Consider the following 12517-nt stretch of genomic DNA (forward strand, 5'->3'; position numbering starts at 1 on the left):
CAATGACACTGCACTTTGTTGTATTTAAATTCACCTTATTTCCTTGGCTTTCTCCTGCCATGAGTCTGGAACTTCCACGTCAGCTTCAAGTTTATCAGTGATGATTATTATCATTTCCTCTGGGTCAATCCCAAAGACACTGAACAACCCAGGGTCCAAAATAAATAAATGGAAGACTTCAATATCTCTAGTCTAATTGAATTTCAAATTGCATTATAAGATCTCTTGCTGAAATAGTTTTTAATCCATTTAGTATCCCAGATTAGGTTTTGTACCGTTTTCCTTTAATTGGGACTGTGTTCAGGAACTGTTCAATAACTTGCAGAAATCTAAGTAATTTATAACAGGCTTATCTTTATTAACCAAACTTACATTCTCATTAAAAAAACATTCATTTGTTTGACATGACAGACTTTCCATAAAACTGCTCAAGCATATCAATCAGGTTAGCATCCTTTAATTCATTACTAATCACAGCCTGTATCAGATTTTCTTTGATGCTGTTTGGGATCAGGTTTAAACCAATGAATTTGTAATTACCTGGGATTTTTCTATTATACAGTCTTAGGATTCCACACAGAGCATCCTTACAAATTTATGCAAAACAGAACCAACATGCTCAGGCAGCTTTGTAATTTAGTTGGCAATCAGCTGGAATGAGCAGGACAGCAATAGGACTGCCCCAGACCCAACCACACAGGATTTCAACATCACAGAGATTTGGGGAGGGAAAGACCTTCAGGGATTTCCAGGCTCCTCTCTCATACACTTCCATCAGATTTCCTGGAGTCCTTCCCTGGGAAAGGGGAGGATAGAGATCCCAAAAGCTCTCTGGACTCCTGTTCTAGTTGTTAACTACTTTAGTTGTATTTTTTCCCCTCCTAATATCTAGTTTTAACATCCTTTTCTGCCACTTGAGTTGATTTTCTCTTGTCCTATCACTGTGCAACTTCAAGCAAAATCTGGTGTTGTCTTTTCAACAATCTCCTATAGGCAGGCAATGACAGCAATAAGCCTTGTTATCTTAATAACCTGTACTCTTCTGGTGTTCTCTGTGAGCCCAGGGCTGCCTCCAGCATGCAGAAATGCCCAGCTTCACCAGTAGCCCCTCTGAGAGCTGCTTGTTTAATGCTCTCTGCCAAAATAGAAGCGGGCAGATATATTCACCCAGCTTAAATGCTACCTCAGTCCTTGGACCTGCTCAGTGGAGAGTGCCCATGAGCCTGGAGAGCCTAAGGAAAGCCTTGAGCAGGAGTCAGCTGTGTGCAGTTAATGAGAAAGAAGGGGCAGGTGGATCTGCATGGAACTGCAGGTCTCTGTGACCTTGCAGGTTTGTGTTTTTCCCTGTTTAGAGATGTAATCATTTTATGAAGAACAGTGACCCAGAGAGCTGGGGACTTAATTTAATACATCTCATATAGGCCCAGGTTTGTTGTCTGATTTATTAAAAGATAGCAGCACAATTTTTGGTGGAGAAAAAAAAACCGTCATCTGTGTGCTGGACACTATAGATCTGAAAGGGTGAAGGGATGCTTCAGTGCATGGTACAGTCAGACCTCTTAATTGCCTTTCCTAAAAGCCTGCTTGGTCTCACACCGGGCTGGAGAGGGGAGCTTCAGCAGGCAGGTGATCTCTGTAGGGCTTGCAGGAGCATCATCCTCATCTACCACCCTAAAAAGGGTTTTAATGAAACCTCCTAGCTCTAAATGCATGCCCTGGGAAGAAGAGGGAAAGAGATGAGGGGCTGGGAAATGTCCTCTTTCAATCCTTCTGGATGGAGAAAAAAGACAGGGCAAGGACTGGCATATTGCAAAGGTGAGCATGGGTTTAAGAGACAAACTCATTATTAATTAGATCTGCAATAATGGAGTAAAATGAATAATGCTGTCCTATGTGGCAAATGAGCCAAGGGTGCTCTGCAAAGAGGGACTGTACAAAACCTGCCTTGCAAGACCAGCAGGAGGGTGTGAAACTGTGTTTGGAGGCAACAGAAGTGCAAACGATGGAGCAAAGTTCCTGTGGGACAAGGACACTGGAGCTCTTTGGGATTGGACTGACTAACAGGAGGAGATTGCTGAGGACAGGGAGGTGGGCGTTAATTAAATTGAGAGAGATAAGAAAATGATGGAACATCTTCCTCCAAGGAAAGGAAGGAGTGAGGGAAGCAGAGAAAGGAGGATGAACATCAAGCTGTACAACGGTGGGAAACAAGACTAGGAAAATTATGTCTGTAAAAGAATAGAGCAAGTGGAGGACTAAAATGAGAAAGACCAGGGGCAAAATGAGTTTCCATTAGGAAGGGATATAGAGGGCGATAAAAGGATGCTCTGCAGAGGTATTGAAAAAGGAGGAAGGCAGTGGAAATTATACATAACTGAATTAATGGAAATGAGAGAACAGAAATAACAATAGAGAAAAGACTGGAGCATTCATTAGTTTTTATGCTTTAGCTACGGAGGAAAATAAAATATTATAAAAAAAGATTATGAACTGGTATTTATCAGGACCACTTTTACTGCAGAGGGTAGGACAATCCATACTAGCAAATAAACACTGCTAAAATCCTTCAGAGAAGTTAGGCAAATTCAAGTCAGCAGGACTGGATGAAGTTCCCCCTAGAGCACTTCAGGCACTGGCCAGAACAATCTGACTCATTAGTAATTATCCAGGAGAGCTCATGGAGAAGGGAGGAGATCCCAAACACAGTGCCTGTTTTAAAGAAGGGGAAGCAGGACTTGGGGGATTACACAGCAGCCAGTTCACCGTGTAATGCAAAAACTTTAATACAATAAACTGTGCAACGATCTCTTTGTGAGCATTTGACTGACAATAGAAAAACATACAATCAGTCAGACTGGATTTGTCATAGAGGAGTGACACTAAAACCATCCAGTTTCCATCTCTGAACCCAACAACTGTGTTATAGAATAAGGAAGAGGGAGAATATGTCATGTATTTTGAAAGAAGCAGGGTTTTTAACACCATTTCATATGACATTTCTATAAGCTGACCAGGAACTATGATCTCTGTCAAATCATCTTAAGACATACTCAAAAGAAAATAAATGTATTCACACAAGAATTACTAATTCCTTTCCTTTGCATTTGGAAGGTTTTCCAAAAGGGCTCCCGCAGGGTTTGCTCCTGGACCTGATTCTAATATTTTCATTAGTTATTTGGATGACAAAATAAAGACTATATAAATACTCCTGAGGATGTGTTCCAAAATGTGGCTGGGAAATCGGAGTAACAGTATAAAATCAACTAGATTTGGTTCAGTAAAGTAAAAAGCAACAAAACATGTCAATGCAAAGTGGCAAAACTCTGGTCAAGCAGGCATTCAACGGAAAAAGAGCTGTGAAAGAGGCACTGCAGAGGACACAGCTGTTGCAAAATAAAGCAAATCTGATTCTGGGGCGTATGAACAAGAGTGAAACATCAGAAGCAATGATTCCACTCTAACAAGGAAATACCAGGTGTGGGTCTGGATGCCGTACTAGGAGAAGGTAGAAGAATGTCATAGACAAATTGTACAGGGGCTGGAAGAAAGCTATGAGAATTATGAGTGGTTCAAAAAAACTGGAGGATCTTCTTTGCTTTTTCCAGGAGGGAAAAAACGTGAGAGAAGATGAAAACTGCCTTCCAAGGCAGCGGAGACTTATAAAAAGGTTATTGACAATTGTTCTGGGTCTCACAGAAATAAACTGGAAAAGATTGTTGTTACTGGATATCTGGGAAAGAAGAAAACCCCACAAATTCAAAGCAAATTTATATGAATTAAAAGTTCTAAATCGGTTTGTAAGTATTCCTCTCTGGATGTTGATTAGCTTCTCTCAGGGATGTCTGGATCCTGCTCAAGACACCGGGGAGAATTCGTGGTCTTGCTCCATCTCCCCTGTTCCATGACTGTCTCCTCGAGGCATGACAGCGCTTCCATCTTCCCCATGCCTGGCCAGAATGTGAAATATCGACGCAAATCCTGTGTTTGCACTTTAGCAGAGCTTCAAACACTCCGTTGGTGTTAATTAATTATCCAACAACAGCAGGAAGCCAGTGATACCAAACGCAGCACAGAGCTTCCCTGACCAATAACAAAAGCAATCCTTCCTCCTGTGCACTGCAGAGCTCCAGCAATTCTCTTCCCTAGTGCACCAGAAGCAGAATGAAGGGCCTCCTTTTCTGCAGACTTCTCACAAACAGCGTGTGGCTGTTGGGGATGAATTTGGTGCTGAGGTCTTCGCTCCCGAAGGCTCCAAAAATTCGGGAGTGTGCTGGAGGGCAAAGCAGCTGTGCAAAAACATACATTGCATGCCAGGGAAACAGTGTGTTCCTCACTTTTCCTTAAGAAGGAACATCTAATTTGTGAATAAATGAATAATACGTGGATAAAGTTTGCCAGAAGTGTTGTTCAAGAGGAGCAGGTGGTGAGGAAAAAGGAGGAGGACGTTTGCAGGCTATCTTCCTATCTGGAAGAAATATACTTACTCTGAACTCTAAGAAGATTATGAAACAATCTGCTGGATGTCTCTGGGTAGTGATAAAGGAAAAGAGAAGTCAAACAAAACCAGGAGCAGTCTCATGGTAGAGTCCATTGTACTTCAACTAATGAAAAAAAAGAAAAAAAGGCGATATAGGAGCATGTTTTTTGAAAAAGAAAGCAATTATGTGATGAACAAGTGCTGGTGGACCTGAAGGAAAATAATACATTGAGGATATTGTGAATTTTAAAGTGAGAAAAAAGAGAGAAGGAAAAAAAAAAGGAAAAGAGACTAAAAAGACAAGAGGAGGAGCTTTAGATTTTGACTGCTGTTCAGCACAGCCCTCGGGGTCTTTGGGAATTTTCTGGTACTCTGAACATGTTGCCTTCTTCCTTCTTAGACTAACACCAAGTTCTGAATGATCAGATGGCAGGGATGGGTTTTTGTGGGCATCTTTTTTCCTGCAAAGCACTTAGCTTCCTCCGTAAAAGTAGCGTGAGTGAAGACTGAACTTCCCAGTGTAGATGTACAGCATGAGTTTGAGGAGAGAAAGATATCTATCTACATTTTTAGAGAGGGCAACTAGTCAGTTCAGCTGATCAGGCAGCATGGAGAGACCCAAGTGCCTATGAATTTGCTGCTGTATTTTACCTTGAATATTTAACAAAGGCATGGTACCAAAGGTTTTCAACTTAAATATCACTTTATAGATCTTGTATGATGCTCACGACCATGACTGTAGGCTGATCCCCATCCAGCAACTAAATAATTCCTGTTTCCAGGAGGATGATACTGAGACCAAGCATTCAATAATGTGAATTTGGCAAATTTTGATGGTCCTTAAAGGTGGGACCCCTTCATTCACTGGGAGATGAGGTGTGAAATCAATGTTCATATGGTCTCTGCACCTCTCTGCTCAGTCGCTGGGGTGGCTGCAGCTACTGCATTTCTCATGCTGCTGAAGAGGTGGATGAGGAAATGATCAGAGAGGGTAGGATGTGGTTAAAGCCTCAGTTTGCTAACTGGGGCTAATGTGAGGAAAGCATATTATATCTCACATCCATTAAGGCCTCCAGCAATCACCTCCCACGAAGGTGAAGGAGCGGCGGAGAAGGAATTGTGACTTCCTGAGTCCCAGCAGCTCCTAGAGCTGTTCCTGTTAATATTCAATTATGTGCTGCCCTGGACTTAGAGCAGCTTAGAGCTGAACTACATCTCACTCCAGCCCCGAGGCTCAGCTGCAGCAAACACAGCTGCAGGAGGCTGAGCCACGGAGCGAAGCAGCCCCAAAACAGGGTTATCACACCTCCAGCTGCCTGTGCGGAACCAGAGCGTAGGAGGAACTGTTCTGTCCACCTCTGCCCTCTCCACCTCCCCTCTCCAGGCTGTGAGACTTTGGGGAGCTGGTTATTCTGTGAGCTGTGGCCAGGGTCATCAGACTCTCTCCCCCATTTTTTACCCTGGATGCACCAATTGACCACAGAATGCTCTGTATGCGCTTCCTCTGCATCTCACACCACGCAGCTTCTGCTGTGGCTTTTCCTTCATCTCATTCCCACCCCCCCGAAGTGTGTCCCATCCTCATTGACCCACCCACCCTCTGATAAGCCCCTTCCACTTCCAGATCATGGTATTAACTTGACATTTGCAAAAGGTCACTGTGTTTGCTCTGCCGGAGTGTTATATTGCTCACTCTTTTGTTGTTCTGCTTTGTAAGCTCTTCAAGGCAGAGGTCATCTCCTTGGGTGTGACTACACAGTGGCCAGGAGAATGAGGCCCCTGGTCTCAGCTGGTGTCTAACAGCTAAACCAGAAATAATAACTTGCTCATCGATGGGGAGGCTGGCTCCAATTTTATAGATTATTCATCAGAGGATAATGAATCTTAATTTATATGCAAAAACCTTCCTTCCAGAATAGGTCCATAAGCAGGATCACAACTAATGTCTTAATTCCAAAGACTACCAGCATCAGTTCCCTGCTGTATTTCCAAGAGTCCATTCAGACCACGTGATACTGCTGGAGCATATGCCATTTGCTGCAGGAACAAATGTGGGACATAAGGGAGGTGACACACAATACATACTTGGTGCATCCAGTTTATGCAGATGAAGTCCTGGCTTTTTTTAGCCTGGAGTTTGTCACGCTGGAGCTGTTTGTTGCATCAAACTAATTGCAATGGAGATGAGTGCGTATGGTACGGGCAGCGTCAGGGTGTCCCCCCGCCGGTGGCTGCTCCCAGCGAGATCAGCTGGTGGAGAAAGGACACATAAATTAATCCTTTGCTCTCAGGTGAGAAGGGATCTGATCCTGTCTGCAGTCCCAACATGACCAGCATTCCCTGAGGCGGAGATGCAGGGCTGGAGCTCTCCCATCTCCGTTAGGCAACCGGGAGGGCTCCAGCCAAGGTAGAGACCCAGCACTAGCCATGAGGAGACACCCCAGCCTTGGCTCTCTCAAACACAGACCAATTCAGAGCCTCAGCTACAGCCAGGCTATGTCAGAAAGGAAGATGGGAGAGTGGGGCTGTCAGTTGCAGTAGCCTGAAGCCTGTGGTTGAGGCTGCTCTTCACCTGATGTTGGCATCGCAGAGGAAACACATCCACACTTGGAAGAGGTGTGGGTGGGGGATCTTGGCCCTTAGCTTTAGTGCCAAGAGCAACACAGCACCAGACTGACAGCTGTGCTGGCTCTAGGAACAGCCTGACCTTCTCCTCTGCCATGGTTTGTTTTGGGACTGACACAAAAGCTAAATCATTCCCACAAACAATGTACAGCCATTCCCAGGTATTAACTTTTCCGTTGCTTATAGTGATACTCCATAAATTCCTCTATTACTGTGCCTAGAAAACAGCTCATTCCCTGAGTTAGCTCAGTTCCTCTGCTTCTCCCTGATATCCCTTGCCAGCCAGAGAAAACCGTACTAGGCAGATTAGGGCAGCGCTGTGGCTCAGAGTCACTACACAGAGATTAATTGCCTGCTAGGGGTGGGTTGGTGGTTTGAAGGTGGATGCCAACCTGGAGGCGTTAGGGCTGAGTTCTGCTTCAATTCCTGATCCGAGTCTCTCCCTCCTGCCCTTGTGCACCTTGCAGAAATATAACTGAGTTTGAAGTATCTGCTTCCTCCCAAATTCATCTGGAATCCATTAATGGGTTCAGAAGCTTTTGGGAGAGGGGGATGGACACGTACCTGCACAGAAAAGCAGCGCAGCAGAACCTTTATTTCCTTAGGGAGGTAGCCTAAAGAAATATTAGCATTTATTCTCATCTGTTGCTGAGCTTACGACCCACACAAATAACAGGGAATAGCGAGCGAGCAGCCGGCTGCAGAATGGGAACAGGGAAAATGACTCAGCAAGCTTGGCACCAATCTGGAGAAAATGCAGGTACATTATAACCTTGCTTGAGCATCAATCTCATCCGTGACATGACGTAGAAACGGCAGCCAGTGTAGATATTTGGATCTGATGGAAACATTCCTTCTGATAAATGATTTAGCTCTGCTCTTGCAAGTAGTTATATCCAGGAGCAGAGCAGGTGAGAAGCTGCCTTCATATATGCCAGCAAAGGAGAGAAAAACTTCAGTAAAAACCTCTCACTGCTTTATAAAAATGTTTTTTTTTCTTCTGCTATCAGTTGACAAATAGCTGCTGAATTATAGTTTCATGCTTTGTTCATGTCATTTTCCCCAAGAACAGCATTTCCTGCTACATCACCTTAGAAACTCGATCAACAAACACTCTGCTCGACACGTAAACAAAGCTTTATTTTACCCCATTTTTGACAGCAGACAGCATTTTAGAAACCAGAACATTTCGGGTTCTCTGGGCTATTTGCCTCAATTTCACAATCTGAATTTGGTTTTGAGGGCCTGTCAGCATTGTTTATATCTATATCTGTTGGAGTAGTGATGTTTTTGTGTGAGTGGCAAGGAAAATATATTGCTGCAAATTGCTCTCTGGAATCAGACTTTCTTCTCTCAAGAGTCTAAATGAAACTGCACTTTCTAACACGTGGGAACTAAAGAGTGAAATGAATACGAAAGAGAAGTGAAACAAGAAAATTCAGTGTCAATAACAAAAATGAACGAAAAAACGCAAAGACAACGCTGAGAATTAAGCAGGACCATCTTCAAAACTCAAGCTCCAATAAAATTCAGGAGTATTATCTCCAACAGAGCACCTGAAGAACTTTGCAGCCAACTTTAGCCATTTCCTTGTGTAATAACATCAGATCTTGTCCTGACCTCATGACAAGGTCTTTCTTTTTAACTGTGGAAAAACAAGATCAGAGCCCTATAAAGTTTTCTTACTTGGTTTCACTAGATGAGCATTTCCCAGGTAGCTGCTGTGAACAAACAAATTAATACAACATCAAACAGGAGACTTTATCTGGCAGTTTTTAAAACCTGCACAGGAGCCCCAGCTACTGAGCCTCCTGTGATCTGCCACCACACTGAGTCCATCATTTAGGGATTAATTTTAAGGCAGATATTAAAGCTTATCACATGATCAAGGATTTTCCTATATGTGGACTTCACTGGGATGCTTTAAATCCTGTGTGTGTGCGTGGATATGTGCGTGGATACGCACGTGTATGTGCACGTCGGTGTTTATTCATGGGCAGACATGGCCTCAGGCTTCTTCAGGCCTTTCCAAGGAACATAAATTTGGGAGAGGGGACAGAGAGAGAGAGAAGAGTCATCTTTAAACTTTACATTTTTGAAAGCAAGTTTTTGAAGGAGACAGGCTGAGGGGGAGAGAGCCAAGATCGTAAAGATTTTATAACTAACAACAATTTTTAAGAGGAGACAGAATCTCTGCTCTTTTTTAGTGTGAGATCTTGCAATAATTTAAAGCAAATTTGGGAAATAGCTCTCTTTTGACAGAAATGCTTCATTTTCCTTTTCTGCTGGGCTGTAATCTAAAGCGTCTTGGCTCGAGAAAATGAAATAAAGCTGAGCGATGATGCGCTGTCACTGCTGCTGCCGCCACTCTGCCTCCTGCAAATCTCCCAAAATCGTGCCCAGCTCTCCAGGTCAGAGCCCAGGAAGACAGTGGTGCCTTCTCCTTCCAGGCTCAATCCTGCACCACACAAACTTACCTGGGGCTTTGTAAAACACGGCCGGGGTTTGCAGCGAGCGGCTCTGCCCGAGGTGCCGCTTCCAAGGGTTGGTGTGGAGAGGAAACTCTTCCCATGACACAGCAGAACAGCAACAGCAGCAGCAGCAGAGTAAAACAGATCAGTTCTGGCAGTACTCCTAGAAGACTACTTTAAATCCCAGCTCCAGCCTCTTCCTCCTTTAAGCATGATCTGAAGAAAGGAGTATGGAATAAAAAGAGGCTTAGTGAGGTAGGGAAATGAGGCCCAGAGATATGGGAAGCAAGACAAATTGTAGTTAAACTCCACAGCAGTGGGACAGCCTGGATAAATGACAGAAAGGAGACCAGAGAGGAATTTCCCCCAAAATCGCATGAGAAGGAGGTATAAACATAAACAGTGTGAAGGGTGGACGAAGGGAAGACTCTGAGAAGAAGTAAGGAAAGGAGGATGAACTGCTCCTCACTCCGTTAACTCTTTTCAGCTAAAATCATTAGTAATTTTTACAAAACTCAAAAAAATTTAAAAAAATAAAAAATCTGAAACACCAATCTGTTAGATATACAGCTCATTGCATGGGCACTGGAACTGAGTGGGGCAGATACAGGTATTTCAAGTCCAAAGCACAAATGGGAGAGCTGACGGAGATGTTCCACTGTTACTGCAGGATTGGGCCTGTGCTGGGTGGCCGGGCGGCTCTGGTCCCCTCCCGTGGCTGACAGCCATCGGCACCAACCCGGCAGTTAGAAAAAAGTCATTTATATGATTCCCTTCAAGAAAATGTGGTGGGACACAGAAGAAATTAAATCCCCAACTTAAAATTTACTGCATCTGTGGATCATGGCTTTTTAATCTGCTGAGGAGCTGCTGGAAGCTGTAAAGAAGGAGTGAATGCAGGATTGCTTTTCCTCCTTCAGTTTTTAACAACAAATCTATGTCTCCCTTCTCAATCTAGCCCCTAAAGCCTTGCACTTGATCACCAACAATGACATGATGCCACCAGTTTGGGAGCAGAATTTGGGGGCCTCCTGCACGAACCTTCCAGAGGGAAAATCCCGAGAGCCCCCTGCGCATTGTCAGCCCGGCGGTGGGACCGTGGAGAGAATGGGCTTCAGCTCCCTGATCCCAAATTCTGGGGGCTGGTGGAGAGCAGGGAATAAAACCCACTTCAGCACCGCAGGCGGAACAGCAGCCGGAGCAGCGCGGCGCTGCCGCCGGCCGGCCCCGCACCCGCCGGGCAGCGGGATGCGCGGGGGAACCGGGGCTGCCCGGACCACGGGGAATTGTCGGCATCTTCCCTCTTCCTTTCCGTGAGGGCTGGCTGCTTGCTGGTAGCGTTGCAGTGGCCAGCGCACATCCCTAGGAGCGGCTCCTTCCAGCAGCTCGGCACAGAGCCGGCTGTCGGGAGCCGGCGGTGCGACGGGTCGGGACGGTGAAATCGCTTCGCTACCGACTGGCGGAGTTAAACGCGGCGGTAGCGACCACCGCATCGACCCCGCACGGGCAGAACCGCTCACATCTACTCCTCCTCAGTCCGACACAAACACGGGTTTTTTTCCGCCTTATTTCTTTTATTTTTATTTTTCTTTTGGTTGTTTCGGATTTTTTTTGGGTGCTGTTTTTCTGCCTCTTCCAGCACCGGAGACCCGCCGCGGCCGCAGAGGAGCACCGGGTCCCGCAGCCTCCAGGAGCGGGGTCCATCCTTCCGCACGGTGCCTGCATGGCCGGTTATTCCCCGGTTATTCATTTCTGCAAAAAGAGAAGGGAAAAAAAGAAAAAAGACCCTAAAATCCAAACATCAAACCAACCCCTAATAAATAATAATAGAAGAAGCAAGCGCAGCAACTTGCTTTAAGCACAGGGGGATAGGACCAGGGAGCGCAGCCCCCCGGGGAGGGAAGGGAGGTAGCGAAGGGAGGGCAAGCGGGCACCGACGGGGCTCGCAGCCCCCCGGGGGTACCGGCGGGTCCGGCGGCGGCGGACGTGAAAGTCCCCTTTAAGTTTCCATAGAGAGGCCTCCGGGTGTCACATGATGGACATGATATAACGAAACAACATCGTGGGGAGGGACGGAGGGAAGCAGTGGGGGAGCCTGGGGAGGCGTCGGGGGAGGTGGCGGTGCCCCCCGACCCGCCCGCCCCAGCTGCACCTGTCTCGGCGCGCCGGGAGCGCGGTGTCCGCCCCGCTGATGGGGCTGCGGGCGGCACCTTCCCCCGGGGAGGAGGAGAAGGAGGAGGAGAAGGAGGCGAGCCGGTGGCGGAGGTAAGTTACCGGCGGGACCGGGGCGGGGGGCGCGGGGTGCGGTGTGTGCGCGGAGGGGTTGCGGGGTGTGTGTGTGCGGGCTGTCCGCGGTCTCCCCGCGGAGCGCCGGGCGTGTGCGCGCCCTCCCGCCCTCCATGTCCGCATTCCAGCTCATGTTGCGCAGATAAAATTCAAACTTGAGGTAAACACAAGCGGCGGGGGGGGGGCGGACGGGGAACTGGGGGGGAGGGAGGCTCGCTCCATCCCGGCTCCATCCCGGCTCCATCCCGGCTCCTGCCGCCCCCTCCCCGCCGCTCCCCCCGCTCCGCACCCGCGGAGCCCCCGCGCACCTGGGGGAGCGCCGGCATCGCGGTGCTTCCCCCGGGGAGGGAGAACCGAGCGTCCCTTTCCCCGCACCCCCGGTAGGACACGGCGGGTCGGGGGCGGGGGGGACGCGGCGCGGCAGGTGCGCGGGGCGCTGTCGCGACATGGCGGGGGGGGGTGTGTTCGTCGCGACATGGGGGCAGCAGCCAAGTGACAGCGCGGAGTGGTGGGGGGGAGAAAGAACGGGGCTGCACCGCGTTGTTTTCCTCGGTGTTGCTTGGGTATCCCGATTAGAGCGGGAATAACAGCCGTGCCCCCCCCCCCTCCCCGATCCCGCTTTTCTCCATACGCATTTCCAAGTGCGTATGGAGAAAAC

The 12517-nt window shown here is 47.2% G+C and overlaps 2 long non-coding RNA genes across 4 annotated transcripts in view; one reads left to right on the forward strand and one right to left on the reverse strand.

The window, feature by feature from the left end:
* The window catches only part of LOC137473602 (uncharacterized), a 34663-nt gene extending 23118 nt beyond the window's left edge, over positions 1-11545 (reverse strand). The window contains exons 1-3 of one of the 3 annotated variants that reach the window (XR_010998887.1): positions 9580-11545; positions 7667-8747; positions 335-6727 (exon numbers count right to left, since the gene is read on the reverse strand). This is a non-coding gene — a long non-coding RNA (uncharacterized lncRNA). Of the gene's footprint in view, positions 1-334; positions 6728-7666 lie in introns of those variants that run through there. The other 2 variants (XR_010998886.1, XR_010998885.1) reach the window with 2 other exon arrangements.
* Positions 11546-11700: 155 nt separating this feature from the next.
* The window catches only part of LOC137473603 (uncharacterized), a 125320-nt gene continuing 124503 nt past the window's right edge, over positions 11701-12517 (forward strand). The window contains exon 1 of the long non-coding RNA XR_010998888.1: positions 11701-11838. This is a non-coding gene — a long non-coding RNA (uncharacterized lncRNA). The remainder of the gene's footprint in view (positions 11839-12517) is intronic.

This window comes from Anomalospiza imberbis, chromosome 5 (assembly GCF_031753505.1).
Source record: "Anomalospiza imberbis isolate Cuckoo-Finch-1a 21T00152 chromosome 5, ASM3175350v1, whole genome shotgun sequence".
Classification (NCBI taxonomy): Eukaryota; Metazoa; Chordata; class Aves; order Passeriformes; family Viduidae; genus Anomalospiza; species Anomalospiza imberbis.